This window comes from Hydractinia symbiolongicarpus, chromosome 5 (assembly GCF_029227915.1).
Source record: "Hydractinia symbiolongicarpus strain clone_291-10 chromosome 5, HSymV2.1, whole genome shotgun sequence".
Classification (NCBI taxonomy): domain Eukaryota; kingdom Metazoa; phylum Cnidaria; class Hydrozoa; order Anthoathecata; family Hydractiniidae; genus Hydractinia; species Hydractinia symbiolongicarpus.
The window spans coordinates 9465673-9480926 of NC_079879.1; the positions used below are offsets into that span (position 1 = coordinate 9465673).

At 38.2% G+C, this 15254-nt stretch overlaps 24 non-coding genes across 24 annotated transcripts; all 24 read right to left on the minus strand.

Moving 5' to 3' along the window:
- Positions 1-689: 689 nt before the first annotated feature.
- On the minus strand, positions 690-761 carry Trnah-gug (transfer RNA histidin (anticodon GUG)). Its single transcript has one exon. It is a non-coding gene; the product is annotated as a tRNA-His (tRNA).
- Positions 762-987: 226 nt separating this feature from the next.
- Trnah-gug (transfer RNA histidin (anticodon GUG)) lies at positions 988-1059 on the minus strand. The gene has a single exon. It is a non-coding gene; the product is annotated as a tRNA-His (tRNA).
- Positions 1060-1869: 810 nt separating this feature from the next.
- Positions 1870-1941, minus strand: Trnah-gug (transfer RNA histidin (anticodon GUG)). The gene has a single exon. It is a non-coding gene; the product is annotated as a tRNA-His (tRNA).
- Positions 1942-2458: 517 nt separating this feature from the next.
- Trnah-gug (transfer RNA histidin (anticodon GUG)) lies at positions 2459-2530 on the minus strand. Its single transcript has one exon. It is a non-coding gene; the product is annotated as a tRNA-His (tRNA).
- Positions 2531-3045: 515 nt separating this feature from the next.
- Positions 3046-3117, minus strand: Trnah-gug (transfer RNA histidin (anticodon GUG)). The gene has a single exon. It is a non-coding gene; the product is annotated as a tRNA-His (tRNA).
- Positions 3118-3633: 516 nt separating this feature from the next.
- Trnah-gug (transfer RNA histidin (anticodon GUG)) lies at positions 3634-3705 on the minus strand. The gene has a single exon. It is a non-coding gene; the product is annotated as a tRNA-His (tRNA).
- A 1089-nt stretch (positions 3706-4794) lies between these two features.
- Positions 4795-4866, minus strand: Trnah-gug (transfer RNA histidin (anticodon GUG)). Its single transcript has one exon. It is a non-coding gene; the product is annotated as a tRNA-His (tRNA).
- Positions 4867-5671: 805 nt separating this feature from the next.
- Trnar-gcg (transfer RNA arginine (anticodon GCG)) lies at positions 5672-5743 on the minus strand. Its single transcript has one exon. It is a non-coding gene; the product is annotated as a tRNA-Arg (tRNA).
- Positions 5744-7010: 1267 nt separating this feature from the next.
- On the minus strand, positions 7011-7082 carry Trnah-gug (transfer RNA histidin (anticodon GUG)). Its single transcript has one exon. It is a non-coding gene; the product is annotated as a tRNA-His (tRNA).
- Positions 7083-8184: 1102 nt separating this feature from the next.
- On the minus strand, positions 8185-8256 carry Trnah-gug (transfer RNA histidin (anticodon GUG)). Its single transcript has one exon. It is a non-coding gene; the product is annotated as a tRNA-His (tRNA).
- A 223-nt stretch (positions 8257-8479) lies between these two features.
- Trnah-gug (transfer RNA histidin (anticodon GUG)) lies at positions 8480-8551 on the minus strand. Its single transcript has one exon. It is a non-coding gene; the product is annotated as a tRNA-His (tRNA).
- Positions 8552-8773: 222 nt separating this feature from the next.
- On the minus strand, positions 8774-8845 carry Trnah-gug (transfer RNA histidin (anticodon GUG)). Its single transcript has one exon. It is a non-coding gene; the product is annotated as a tRNA-His (tRNA).
- A 518-nt stretch (positions 8846-9363) lies between these two features.
- Positions 9364-9435, minus strand: Trnah-gug (transfer RNA histidin (anticodon GUG)). The gene has a single exon. It is a non-coding gene; the product is annotated as a tRNA-His (tRNA).
- Positions 9436-9951: 516 nt separating this feature from the next.
- Trnah-gug (transfer RNA histidin (anticodon GUG)) lies at positions 9952-10023 on the minus strand. The gene has a single exon. It is a non-coding gene; the product is annotated as a tRNA-His (tRNA).
- Positions 10024-10246: 223 nt separating this feature from the next.
- Positions 10247-10318, minus strand: Trnah-gug (transfer RNA histidin (anticodon GUG)). The gene has a single exon. It is a non-coding gene; the product is annotated as a tRNA-His (tRNA).
- Positions 10319-11128: 810 nt separating this feature from the next.
- Positions 11129-11200, minus strand: Trnah-gug (transfer RNA histidin (anticodon GUG)). The gene has a single exon. It is a non-coding gene; the product is annotated as a tRNA-His (tRNA).
- A 224-nt stretch (positions 11201-11424) lies between these two features.
- Trnah-gug (transfer RNA histidin (anticodon GUG)) lies at positions 11425-11496 on the minus strand. Its single transcript has one exon. It is a non-coding gene; the product is annotated as a tRNA-His (tRNA).
- Positions 11497-11719: 223 nt separating this feature from the next.
- Positions 11720-11791, minus strand: Trnah-gug (transfer RNA histidin (anticodon GUG)). Its single transcript has one exon. It is a non-coding gene; the product is annotated as a tRNA-His (tRNA).
- A 388-nt stretch (positions 11792-12179) lies between these two features.
- Trnah-gug (transfer RNA histidin (anticodon GUG)) lies at positions 12180-12251 on the minus strand. Its single transcript has one exon. It is a non-coding gene; the product is annotated as a tRNA-His (tRNA).
- Positions 12252-13353: 1102 nt separating this feature from the next.
- Positions 13354-13425, minus strand: Trnah-gug (transfer RNA histidin (anticodon GUG)). Its single transcript has one exon. It is a non-coding gene; the product is annotated as a tRNA-His (tRNA).
- A 223-nt stretch (positions 13426-13648) lies between these two features.
- Positions 13649-13720, minus strand: Trnah-gug (transfer RNA histidin (anticodon GUG)). The gene has a single exon. It is a non-coding gene; the product is annotated as a tRNA-His (tRNA).
- An 810-nt stretch (positions 13721-14530) lies between these two features.
- On the minus strand, positions 14531-14602 carry Trnah-gug (transfer RNA histidin (anticodon GUG)). Its single transcript has one exon. It is a non-coding gene; the product is annotated as a tRNA-His (tRNA).
- A 224-nt stretch (positions 14603-14826) lies between these two features.
- Positions 14827-14898, minus strand: Trnah-gug (transfer RNA histidin (anticodon GUG)). The gene has a single exon. It is a non-coding gene; the product is annotated as a tRNA-His (tRNA).
- A 223-nt stretch (positions 14899-15121) lies between these two features.
- Trnah-gug (transfer RNA histidin (anticodon GUG)) lies at positions 15122-15193 on the minus strand. The gene has a single exon. It is a non-coding gene; the product is annotated as a tRNA-His (tRNA).
- Positions 15194-15254: the final 61 nt, after the last annotated feature.

Consider the following 15254-nt stretch of genomic DNA (forward strand, 5'->3'; position numbering starts at 1 on the left):
GAAAACAAGCAAAATTAAAGCATCAGGAGCTGTTCATCCAAGCGAACGGGGTCAATTTAATCGATACAGAAGTACACGTTAACTTCATATCACAGATTCTGGTAATGCGGTGACCAGGATTCAAACATGGGTTATTGCGACCACAACGCAATGTACTAACCACTATACGATCACGGCTTATGTGAGATTGACTATACATGCCTTGTTCAAAACACTCTGCTGCAAGGCGATGATTAAGAAGTATATTACGTTATGTTTGAAGTCGATACACAACATAATTCGGTGATATAAAGAAAATAACAAAATGAATTCATAGGACTGTTTTCTCTAGCGAACGGAGACAATTTAATCGCTACAGAAGTACATATTCACTATCCTATCACTGACTCTTGTAATGCCGTGACGAGGATTCGAACCTGGGTTATTGCGGCCCCAACGCAATGTACTAACCACTATACGATCACGGCTTATGTGGTATTGTTAACTATATATGCCTTTTTCAAAACACTCTGCTGCAAGGCCTTGATTAAGAAATATATTTCGTTATGTTTGAAGTCGATACACAACATAATTCCGTGTTATAAAGAAAGTAAACAAAATAAATGCACAGGACTTTTTTCTCTAGCGAACGGAGACAATTTAATCGATACAGAAGTACATGTTCACTATCCTATCACTGACTCTTGTAATGCCTTGACCAGGATTCGAACCTGGGTTATTGCGGCCACAACGCAATGTACTAACCACTATACGATCACGGCTGATGTGAGATAGTTATGTATATATGTCTTTTATAAAAAAAAAAAGTGCTGCAATGCGTTGATTAAGAAGTATAATTCGTTATGTTTGAAGTCAATACCCAACATAATTCGGTGTTATAAAGAAAACAAGCAAAATTAAAGCACCAGGAGCTGTTCATCCAAGCGCACGGGATCAATTTAATCGATACAGAAGTACACGTTAACTACCTATCAGAGATTCTGGTAATGCCGTGACCAGGATTCGAACCTGGGTTATTGCGGCCACAACGCAATGTACTAACCACCATACGATCACGGCTTATGCGAGTTTGTTAACTATACATGCCTTGTTCAAAAGATTCTGCCGCAATGAGATGATTAAGAAGTATATTACGTTATGTTTGAAGTCGATTCACAACATAATTCGGTGGTATAAAGAAAATAAACAAAATGAATTCATAGGACTGTTTTTTCTAACGAACGGAGACATTTTAATCGATACAGAAATATATGTTCACTTTACTATCACTGATTCTTCCAATGCCGTGACCAGGATTCGAACCTGGGTTATTGCGGCCACAATGTAATCTACTAACCACTATACGATCACGGCTCATCTGAGATTGTTATCTATATATGTCATGTTCAAAACAATCTGCTGCAATGCGTTGATTAAGAAGTATATTTCGTTATGTTTGAAGTCGATACACAACATAATTCGGTTATATAAAGAAAATAAACAAAATAAATGCATCAGGAGATGTTCATCCAAGCGAACGGTGTCAATTTAATCGATACAGAAGTACACGTTAACTTCTTATCACAGATGCTGGTAATGCCGTGACAAGGATTCGAAGCTGGGTTATTGCGGCCACAACGCAATGTACTAACCACTACACGACCACGGCTAATGTGAGATTGTTAACTATACATGCCTTTTCAAAACACTCTGCTGCAATGAGATGATTAAGAAGTATATTACGTTATGTTTGAAGTCAATTCACAACATAATTCGGTGGTATAAAGAAAATAAACAAAATGAATTCACAGGACTGTTTTTTCTAGCGAACGGAGACATTTTAATCGATACAGAAATATATGTTCACTTTCCTATCACTGACTCTTGTAAAGCCGTGACCAGGATTCAAACCTGGGTTATTGCGGCCACAACGCAATGTACTAACCACTATACGATCACGGCTCATATGAGATTGTTAACCATATATGTCTTGTTCAAAACACTCTGCTGCAATGCGATGATTAAGAGGTTTATTTCGTTATGTTTGAAGTCGATACACAACATATTTCGGTTATATAAACAAAATAAACAAAATAAATGCATGGGACTGTTTTCTCTAGTGAACGGAGACAATTTAATCGATACAGAAGTACATGTTCACTTTACTATCACTGATTCTTCCAATGCCGTGACCAGGACTCGAGCCTGGGTTATTGCGGCCACAATGTAATCTACTAACCACTATACGATCACGGCTCATCTGAGATTGTTATCTATATATGTCATGTTCAAAACAATCTGCTGCAATGCGTTGATTAAGAAGTATAATTCGTTATGTTTGAAGTCAATACCCAACATAATTCGGTGTTATAAAGAAAACAAGCAAAATTAAAGCACCAGGAGCTGTTCATCCAAGCGCACGGGATCAATTTAATCGATACAGAAGTACACGTTAACTACCTATCAGAGATTCTGGTAATGCCGTGACCAGGATTCGAACCTGGGTTATTGCGGCCACAACGCAATGTACTAACCACCATACGATCACGGCTTATGCGAGTTTGTTAACTATACATGCCTTGTTCAAAAGATTCTGCCGCAATGAGATGATTAAGAAGTATATTACGTTATGTTTGAAGTCGATTCACAACATAATTCGGTGGTATAAAGAAAATAAACAAAATGAATTCATAGGACTGTTTTTTCTAACGAACGGAGACATTTTAATCGATACAGAAATATATGTTCATTTTCCTATCACTGATTCTTGTAATGCCGTGACCAGGATTCGAACCTGGGTTATTGCGGCCGCAACGCAATGTACTAACCACTATACGATTACGACTGTTGTGAGATTGTTATCTATATATATCTTGTTCAAAACACTGTGCCGCAATGCGATGATTAAGAAGTATATTTCGTTATGTTTGAAGTCGATACACAACACAATTCGGTGATATAAAGAAAATAACAAAATTAGTTCATAGGACTGTTTTCTCTAGCGAACGGAGACAATTTAAACGATATAGAAGTACATGTTCACTATCCTAACACTGACTCTTGTAATGCCGTGACCAGGATTCGAACCTGGGTTATTGCGGCCACAACGCAATGTACTAACCACTATACGATCACGGCTTATGTGTTATTGTTAACTATATATGTCTTGTTCAAAACACTCTGCTGCAATGCCTTGATTAAGAAATATATTTCGTTATGTTTGAAGTCGATACACAACATAATTCCGTGTTATAAAGAAAGTAAACAAAATAAATGCACAGGACTGTTTTCTCTAGCGAACGGAGACAATTTAATCGACACAGAAGTATATGTTCACAATTCTATCACTGACTCTTGTAATGCCGTGACCAGGACTCGAACCTGGGTTATTGCGGCCACAACGCAATGTACTAAACACTATACGATCAAGGCTCATGTCATATTGTTAACTATACATGCCTTGTTCAAAACACTCTGCTGCAATGCGATGATTAAGAAGTATACTACGTTATGTTTGAAGTCGATACACAACATAATTCGGTGATATAAAGAAAATAAACAAAATGAATTCATAGGACTGTTTTCTCTAGCGAACAGAGACATTATAATCGATACAGAAATAGATGTTAACTTTCCTATCCCTGATTCTTGTAATGCCGTGACCAGGATTCGAACCTGGGTTATTGCGGCCACAACGCAATGCACTAACCACTATACGATCACGGCTAATGTGATATTGTTAACCATATATGTCTTGTTCAGAACACTCTGCTGCAATACGTTGATTAAGAAATATATTTCGTTTGTTTGAAGTCGATAAACAACATAATTCGGTGATATAAAGAAAATAAACAAAATGAATGCATAGGACTGTCTTCTCTAGCGAACGGAGACAATTTAATCGATACAGAAATATATGTTCACTTTCCTATCTCTGATTCTTGTAATGCCGTGACCAGGATTGGAACCTGGGTTATTGCAGCCACAACGCAATGTACTAACCACTATACGATCACGGCGGATGTAAGATTGTTAACCATATATGTCCTGTTCAGAACACTCTGCTGCAATACGTTGATTAAGAAATATATTTCGTTTGTTTGAAGTCGATACACAACATAATTCGGTGATATAAAGAAAATAAACAAAATGAATGCATAGGACTGTCTTCTCTAGCGAACGGAGACAATTTAATCGATACAGAAATATATGTTCACTTTCCTATCTCTGATTCTTGTAATGCCGTGACCAGGATTGGAACCTGGGTTATTGCAGCCACAACGCAATGTACTAACCACTATACGATCACGGCTGATGTAAGATTGTTAACTATATATGTCCTGTTCAAAACACTTGCGTTGATTAAGAACTATACTTCGTATGTTTGAAGTCAATACCCAACATAACTCGGTGTTATGAAGAAAACAAGCAAAATAAAAGCATCAGGAGCTGTTCATCCAAGCGCACGGGGTCAATTTAATCGATACAGAAGTACACGTTAACTTCATATCACAAATTCTGGTAATGCCGTGACCAGGATTCGGACCTGGGTTATTACGACCACAACGCAATGTACTAACCACTGTACGATCACGGCTTATGTTAGATTGACTATACAAGCCTTGTTCAAAACACTCTGCTGCAATGCAATGATTAAGAAGTATATTACGTTATGTTTGAAGTCGATACACAACATAATTCGGTGATATAAAGAAAATAACAAAATGAATTCATAGGACTGTTTTCTCTAGCGAACGGAGACAATTTAATCGATACAGAAGTACATGTTAACTATCCTAACACTGACTCTTGTAATGCCGTGACCAGGATTCGAACCTGGGTTATTGCGGCCACAACGCAATGTACTAACCACTATACGATCACGGCTTATGTGTTATTGTTAACTATATATGTCTTGTTCAAAACACTCTGCTGCAATGCCTTGATTAAGAAATATATTTCGTTATGTTTGAAGTCGATACACAACATAATTCCGTGTTATAAAGAAAGTAAACAAAATAAATGCACAGGACTGTTTTCTCTAGCGAACAGAGACAATTTAATCGATACAGAAGTACATGTTCACTATCCTAACATTGACTCTTGTAATTCCATGACCAGGATTCGAACCTGGGTTATTGCGGCCACAACGCAATGTACTAACCACTATACGATCACGTCTTATGTGTTATTGTTAGCTATATATGTCTTGTTCAAAACACTCTGCTGCAATGCCTTGATTAAGAAATATACTTCGTTATGTTTGAAGTCCATACACAACATAATTCCGTGTTATAAAGAAAGTAAACAAAATAAATGCACAGGACTGTTTTCTCTAGCGAACGGAGACAATTTAATCGATACAGAAGTACATGTTCACTATTCTATCACTGACTCTTTAATGCCGTGACCAGGACTCGAGCCTGGGTTATTACGACCACAACGCAATGTACTAACCACTATACGATCACGGCTTATGTGACATTGACTATACATGCCTTGTTCAAAACACTCTGCTGCAATGCGATGATTAAGAAGTATATTACGTTATGTTTGAAGTCGATACACAACATAATTCGGTGATATAAAGAAAATAACAAAATGAATTCATAGGACTGTTTTCTCTAGCGAAAGGAGACAATTTAATCGATACAGAAGTACATGTTCACTATCCTAACACTGACTCTTGTAATGCCGTGACCAGGATTCGAACCTGGGTTATTGCAGCCGCAACGCAATGTACTAACCACTATACGATCACGGCTTATGTGTTATTGTTAACCATATATGTCTTGTTCAAAACACTCTCCTGCAATGCCTTGATTAAGAAATATATTTCGTTATGTTTGAAGTCGATACACAACATAATTCCGTGTTATAAAGAAAGTAAACAAAATAAATGCACAGGACTGTTTTCTCTAGCGAACGGAGATAATTTAATCGATACAGAAGTACATGTTCACTATCCTAAGACTGACTCTTGTAATGACGTGACCAGGATTCGAACCTGGGTTATTGCGGCCACAACGCAATGTACTAACCACTATACGATCACGGCTTATGTGTTATTGTTAACTATATATGTCTTGTTCAAAACACTCTGCTGCAATGCCTTGATTAAGAAATATATTTCGTTATGTTTAAAGTCGATACACAACATAATTCCGTGTTATAAAGAAAGTAAACAAAATAAATGCACAGGACTGTTTTCTCTAGCGAACGGTGACAATTTAATCGATACAGAAGTACATGTTCACTATTCTATCACTGACTCTTGTAATGCCGTGACCTGGACTCGAACCTGGGTTATTGCGGCCACAACGCAATGCACTAACCACTATACGATCACGGCTAATGTGAAATTGTTAACCATATATGTCTTGTTCAGAACACTCTGCTGCAATACGTTGATTAAGAAATATATTTCGTTTGTTTGAATTCGATACACAACATAATTCGATGATATAAAGAAAATAAACAAAATTGAATTATCGGGAGCTGTTCATCCAAGCGGACGGGGTTAATTTAATCGATACAGAAGTACACGCTAACTTCATATCACAGATTCTGGTGATGCCGTCACCAGGATTTGAACCTGGGTTATTGCGACCACAATGCAATGTACTAACCACTATACGATCACGGCTTATGTGAGTTTGCCTATACATGCCTTGTTCAAAACACGCTGCTGCAAGGCGATGATTAAGAAGTATATTACGTTATTAGCCCGTCGCAAAATCCACGGGGTCGCGCGTCCCTTAAATTTACCCGTCGCAACAAAGTAGACAAAAATATATCGCATTTGATATTGGTGTTTCCGTGACATCATTTTCTGACTCAGCGGGGGGTCCGCGCAGACACAGACAGACGATGGCTATTATTATAGAGATGTTTGAAGTCGATACACAACATAATTCGGTGATATAAAGAAAATAACAAAATGAATTCATGGGACTGTTTTCTCTAGCGAACGGAGACATTTTAATCGATACAGAAATATATGTTCACTTTCCTAACACTTACTCTTGTAATGCCGTGACCAGGATTCGAACCTGGGTTATTGCGGCCACAACGCAATGTACTAACCACTATACGATCACGGCTGATGTGAGATTTTTATCTATATATGTCTTGTTCAAAACATTGTGCTGCAATGCGTTGATTAAGAAATATACTTCGTATGTTTGAAGTCAATGACCAACATAACTCGGTGTTATAAAGAAAACAAGCAAAATTAAAGCATCAGGAGCTGTTCATCCGAGCACACGGGGTCAACTTAATCGATGCAGAAGTACACGTTAACTACCTATCACAGATTCTGGGAATGCCGTGACCAGGATTAGAACCTGGGTTATTGCCGCAACGAAGGAATGAACTAACCACTATACGATCACGGCTAATGTGAGATTGTTAACTATACATGCCTTGTTCAAAACACTCTGCTGTAATGCGATGATTAAGAAGTATCTTTCGTTACGTTTGGAGTGGATAGGCAACATAATTCGGTTATATAAAAAAATAAAAAAAATGAATGCATAGGACTGTTTTCTCTAGCGAACGGAGACAATTTAGTCGATACAGAAGTACACTTTAACTTCCTATCACAGATTCTTCTAATGCCATGACCAGGATTCAAACCTGGGTTATTGCCGCCACAACGCAATGTACTAACCACTATACGATCACGGCTGTTGTGAGATTGTTATCTATATATATCTTGTTCAAAACACTGTGCTGCAATGCGCTGATTAAGAATTGTATTACGTTATGTTTGAAGTCAATACACAAAATTATTCGGTGTAATAGAGAAAACAAGCAAAACTAAAGCATCAGGAGCTGTTCATCCAAGCGCACGGCGTCAATTTAATCGATACAGAAGCACACGTTAACTTCCTATCACAGATTCTGGGAATGCCGTGACCAGGATTAGAACCTGGGTTATTGCGGCCACGAAGGAATGAACTAACAACTATACGAACACGGCTAATGTAAGATTGTTAACTATACATGCCTTGTTTAAAACACTCTGCTGTAATGCGCTGATTAAGAAGTATCTTTCGTTACGTTTGAAGTGGATAGACAACATAATTCGGTTATATCAAAAAAATAAACAAAATGAATGCATAGGACTGTTTTCTCTAGCGAACGGAGACAATTTAGTCGATACAGAAGTACACGTTAACTTCCTATCACAGATTCTTCTAATGCCATGACCAGGATTCGAACCTGGGTTATTGCGGCCACAACGCAATGTACTAACCACTATACGATCACGGCTGTTGTGAGATTGTTATCTATATATATATTGTTCCAAACAGTGCGCTGCAATGCGTTGATTAAGAAATATAATTCGTTATGTTTGAAGTCAATACCCAACATAATTCGGTGTTGTAAAGAAAACAAGCAAAATTAAAGCATCAGGAGCTGTTCATCCAAGCGCACGGGGTCAATTTAATCGATACAGAGGTACACGTTAACTACCTGTCACAGATTCTGGTAATGCCGTGCCCAGGATTCGAACCTGGGTTATTGCGGCCACAACGCAATGTACTAACCACTATACGATCACGGCTCATATGAGATTGTTAACCAAATATGTCTTGTTTAAAACACTCTGCTGCAATGCGATGATTAAGAAGTATATTTCGTTATGTTTGAAGTCGATACACAACATAATTCGGTTATATAAAAAAAATAAACAAAATAAATGCATAGGACTGTTTTCTCTAGCGAACGGAGACAATTTAATCGATACAGCAGTACATGTTCACTATCCTATCACTGACTCTTGTAATGCCGTGACCAGGATTCGAACCTGGGTTATTGCGGCCACAACGCAATGTACTAACCACTATACGATTACGGCTGATGTGAGAGTGTTACCTATATATGTCTTGTTCAAAAAACTGAGCTGCAATGCCTTGATTAAGAAATATGTTTCGTATGTTTGAAATCAATACCCAACATAATTCGGTGTTATAAAGAAAACAAGTAAAATTAAAGCATCAGGAGCTGTTCATCCAAGCGCACTTGGTCAATTTAATCGATACAGAAGTACGCGTTAACTTCCTATCACAGATTCTGGTGATGCCGTGACCAGGATTCGAGCCTGGGTTATTGCGGCCACAACGCAATGTACTAACCGCTATACGATCACGGCTTATGTGGGATTGCTAACTATACATGCCTTGTTCAAAACACTCTGCTGCAATGCGATGATTAAGAAGTATATTACGTTATGTTTGAAGTCGATACACAACATAATTCGGTGAGATAAAGAAAACAAACAAAATGAATGCATAGGACTTTTTTCTCTAGCGAACGGAGACAGTTTAATCGATACAGCAGTACATGTTTTCACTATCCCATCACTGACTCTTGTAATGCCGTGACCAGGATTCGAACCTGGGTTATTGCAGCCACAACGCAATGTACTAACCACTATACGATCACGGCTGTTGTGAGATTGTTATCTATATATATCTTGTTCAAAACACTGTGCTGCAATGCGCTGATTAAGAATTGTATTACGTTATGTTTGAAGTCAATACACAAAATTATTCGGTGTAATAGAGAAAACAAGCAAAACTAAAGCATCAGGAGCTGTTCATCCAAGCGCACGGCGTCAATTTAATCGATACAGAAGCACACGTTAACTTCCTATCACAGATTCTGGGAATGCCGTGACCAGGATTAGAACCTGGGTTATTGCGGCCACGAAGGAATGTACTAACAACTATACGAACACGGCTAATGTAAGATTGTTAACTATACATGCCTTGTTTAAAACACTCTGCTGTAATGCGCTGATTAAGAAGTATCTTTCGTTACGTTTAAAGTGGATAGACAACATAATTCGGTTATATCAAAAAAATAAACAAAATGAATGCATAGGACTGTTTTCTCTAGCGAACGGAGACAATTTAGTCGATACAGAAGTACACGTTAACTTCCTATCACAGATTCTTCTAATGCCATGACCAGGATTCGAACCTGGGTTATTGCGGCCACAACGCAATGTACTAACCACTATACGATCACGGCTGCTGTGAGATTGTTATCTATATATATATTGTTCCAAACAGTGTGCTGCAATGCGTTGATTAAGAAATATAATTCGTTATGTTTGAAGTCAATACCCAACATAATTCGGTGTTGTAAAGAAAACAAGCAAAATTAAAGCATCAGGAGCTGTTCATCCAAGCGCACGGGGTCAATTTAATCGATACAGAGGTACACGTTAACTACCTGTCACAGATTCTGGTAATGCCGTGCCCAGGATTCGAACCTGGGTTATTGCGGCCACAACGCAATGTACTAACCACTATACGATCACGGCTCATATGAGATTGTTAACCAAATATGTCTTGTTTAAAACACTCTGCTGCAATGCGATGATTACGAAGTATATTTCGTTATGTTTGAAGTCGATACACAACATAATTCGGTTATATAAAAAAAATAAACAAAATAAATGCATAGGACTGTTTTCTCTAGCGAACGGAGACAATTTAATCGATACAGCAGTACATGTTCACTATCCTATCACTGACTCTTGTAATGCCGTGACCAGGATTCGAAGCTGGGTTATTGCGGCCACAACGCAATGTACTAACCACTATACGATTACGGCTGATGTGAGATTGTTACCTATATATGTCTTGTTCAAAAAACTGAGCTGCAATGCCTTGATTAAGAAATATGTTTCGTATGTTTGAAATCAATACCCAACATAATTCGGTGTTATAAAGAAAACAAGTAAAATTAAAGCATCAGGAGCTGTTCATCCAAGCGCACTTGGTCAATTTAATCGATACAGAAGTACGCGTTAACTTCCTATCACAGATTCTGGTGATGCCGTGACCAGGATTCGAGCCTGGGTTATTGCGGCCACAACGCAATGTACTAACCGCTATACGATCACGGCTTATGTGGGATTGCTAACTATACATGCCTTGTTCAAAACACTCTGCTGCAATGCGATGATTAAGAAGTATATTACGTTATGTTTGAAGTCCATACACAACATAATTCGGTGATATAAAGAAAATAAACAAAATGAATTCTTAGGACTGTTTTCTGTAGCGAACGGAGACATTTTAATCGATACAGAAATATATGTTCACTTTCCTATCACTGATTCATGTAATGCCGTGGCCAGGATTTGAACCTGGGTTATTGCGGCCACAACGCAATGTACTAACCACTATACGATCACGGCTAATGTGATATTGTTAACTGTAAATGTCATGTTCAGAACACTCTGCTGCAATGCGTTGATTAAGAAATATATTTCGTTATGTTTGAAGTCGATACACAACATAATTTGGTGACATAAAGAAAACAAACAAAATGAATGCATAGGACTTTTTTCTCTAGCGAACGGAGACAGTTTAATCGATACAGCAGTACATGTTTTCACTATCCTATCACTGACTCTTGTAATGCCGTGACCAGGATTCGAACCTGGGTTATTGCGGCCACAACGCAATGTACTAACCACTATACGATCACGGCTGTTGTGAGATTGTTATCTATATATATCTTGTTCCAAACACTGTGCTGCAATGCGTTGATTAAGAAATATAATTCGTTATGTTTGAAGTCAATACCCAACATAATTCGGTGTTGTAAAGAAAACAAGCAAAATTGAAGCATCAGGAGCTGTTCATCCAAGCGCACGGGGTCAGTTTAATCGATACAGAGGTACACGTTAACTACCTGTCACAGATTCTGGTAATGCCGTGCCCAGGATTCGAACCTGGGTTATTGCGGCCACAACGCAATGTACTAACCACTATACGATCACGGCTCATATGAGATTGTTAACCAAATATGTCTTGTTTAAAACACTCTGCTGTAATGCGATGATTAAGAAGTATATTTCGTTAATAGCCTGTCGAAAAATCCACGGGGTCGCGCGTCCCTTAAATTTACCCGTCGCAACAAAGTAGACAAAATTATATAGCATTTGATATTGGTGTTTCCGTGACATCATTTTCTGACTCAGCGGGGGGTCCGCGCAGAGACAGACAGACGACGGCTATTATTATAGAGATGTTTGAAGTCGATACACAACATAATTCGGTGATATAAAGAAAATAACAAAATGAATTCATGGGACTGTTTTCTCTAGCGAACGGAGACATTTTAATCGATACAGAAATATATGTTCACTTTCCTAACACTTACTCTTGTAATGCCGTGACCAGGATTCGAACCTGGGTTATTGCGGCCACAACGCAATGTACTAACCACTATACGATCACGGCTGATGTGAGATTTTTATCTATATATGTCTTGTTCAAAACATTGTGCTGCAATGCGTTGATTAAGAAATATACTTCGTATGTTTGAAGTCAATGACCAACATAACTCGGTGTTATAAAGAAAACAAGCAAAATTAAAGCATCAGGAGCTGTTCATCCGAGCACACGGGGTCAACTTAATCGATGCAGAAGTACACGTTAACTACCTATCACAGATTCTGGGAATGCCGTGACCAGGATTAGAACCTGGGTTATTGCCGCAACGAAGGAATGAACTAACCACTATAAGATCACGGCTAATGTGAGATTGTTAACTATACATGCCTTGTTCAAAATACTCTGCTGTAATGCGATGACTAAGAAGTATCTTTCGTTACGTTTGGAGTGGATAGACAACATAATTCGGTTATATAAAAAAATAAAAAAAATGAATGCATAGGACTGTTTTCTCTAGCGAACGGAGACAATTTAGTCGATACAGAAGTACACTTTAACTTCCTATCACAGATTCTTCTAATGCCATGACCAGGATTCGAACCTGGGTTATTGCCGCCACAACGCAATGTACTAATCACTATACGATCACAACTGTTGTGAGATTGTTATCTATATATATCTTGTTTAAAACACTGTGCTGCAATGCGCTGATTAAGAATTGTATTACGTTATGTTTGAAGTCAATACACAAAATTATTCGGTGTAATAGAGAAAACAAGCAAAACTAAAGCATCAGGAGCTGTTCATCCAAGCGCACGGCTTCAATTTAATCGATACAGAAGCACACGTTAACTTCCTATCACAGATTCTGGGAATGCCGTGACCAGGATTAGAACCTGGGTTATTGCGGCCACGAAGGAATGTACTAACAACTATACGAACACGGCTAATGTGAGATTGTTAACTATACATGCCTTGTTTAAAACACTCTGCTGTAATGCGCTGATTAAGAAGTATCTTTCGTTACGTTTGAAGTGGATAGACAACATAATTCGGTTATATCAAAAAAATAAACAAAATGAATGCATAGGACTGTTTTCTCTAGCGAACGGAGACAATTTAGTCGATACAGAAGTACACGTTAACTTCCTATCACAGATTCTTCTAATGCCATGACCAGGATTCGAACCTGGGTTATTGCGGCCACAACGCAATGTACTAACCACTATACGATCACGGCTGTTGTGAGATTGTTATCTATATATATATTGTTCCAAACAGTGTGCTGCAATGCGTTGATTAAGAAATATAATTCGTTATGTTTGAAGTCAATACCCAACATAATTCGGTGTTGTAAAGAAAACAAGCAAAATTAAAGCATCAGGAGCTGTTCATCCAAGCGCACAGGGTCAATTTAATCGATACAGAGGTACACGTTAACTACCTGTCACAGATTCTGGTAATGCCGTGCCCAGGATTCGAACCTGGGTTATTGCGGCCACAACGCAATGTACTAACCACTATACGATCACGGCTCATATGAGATTGTTAACCAAATATGTCTTGTTTAAAACACTCTGCTGCAATGCGATGATTAAGAAGTATATTTCGTTATGTTTGAAGTCGATACACAACATAATTCGGTTATACAAAAAAAATAAACAAAATAAATGCATAGGACTGTTTTCTCTAGCGAACGGAGACAATTTAATCGATACAGCAGTACATGTTCACTATCCTATCACTGACTCTTGTAATGCCGTGACCAGGATTCGAACCTGGGTTATTGCGGCCACAACGCAATGTACTAACCTCTATACGATTACGGCTGATGTGAGATTGTTACCTATATATGTCTTGTTCAAAAAACTGAGCTGCAATGCCTTGATTAAGAAATATGTTTCGTATGTTTGAAATCAATACCCAACATAATTCGGTGTTATAAAGAAAACAAGTAAAATTAAAGCATCAGGAGCTGTTCATCCAAGCGCACTTGGTCAATTTAATCGATACAGAAGTACGCGTTAACTTCCTATCACAGATTCTGGTGATGCCGTGACCAGGATTCGAGCCTGGGTTATTGCGGCCACAACGCAATGTACTAACCGCTATACGGTCACGGCTTATGTGGGATTGCTAACTATACATGCCTTGTTCAAAACATTCTGCTGCAATGCGATGATTAAGAAGTATATTACGTTATGTTTGAAGTCCATACACAACATAATTCGGTGATATAAAGAAAATAAACAAAATGAATTCTTAGGACTGTTTTCTGTAGCGAACGGAGACATTTTAATCGATACAGAAATATATGTTCACTTTCCTATCACTGATTCATGTAATGCCGTGGCCAGGATTCGAACCTGGGTTATTGCGGCCACAACGCAATGTACTAACCACTATACGATCACGGCTAATGTGATATTGTTAACTGTAAATGTCATGTTCAGAACACTCTGCTGCAATGCGTTGATTAAGAAATATATTTCGTTATGTTTGAAGTCGATACACAACATAATTCGGTGACATAAAGAAAACAAACAAAATGAATGCATAGGACTTTTTTCTCTAGCGAACGGAGACAGTTTAATCGATACAGCAGTACATGTTTTCACTATCCTATCACTGACTCTTGTAATGCCGTGACCAGGATTCGAACCTGGGTTATTGCGGCCACAACGCAATGTACTAACCACTATACGATCACGGCTGTTGTGAGATTGTTATCTATATATATCTTGTTCCAAACACTGTGCTGCAATGCGTTGATTAAGAAATATAATTCGTTATGTTTGAAGTCAATACCCAACATAATTCGGTGTTGTAAAGAAAACAAGCAAAATTGAAGCATCAGGAGCTGTTCATCCAAGCGCACGGGGTCAATTTAATCGATACAGAGGTACACGTTAACTACCTGTCACAGATTCTGGTAATGCCGTGCCCAGGATTCGAACCTGGGTTATTGCGGCCACAACGCAATGTACTAACCACTATACGATCACGGCTCATATGAGATTGTTAACCAAATATGTTTTGTTTAAAACACTCTGCTGTAATGCGATGATT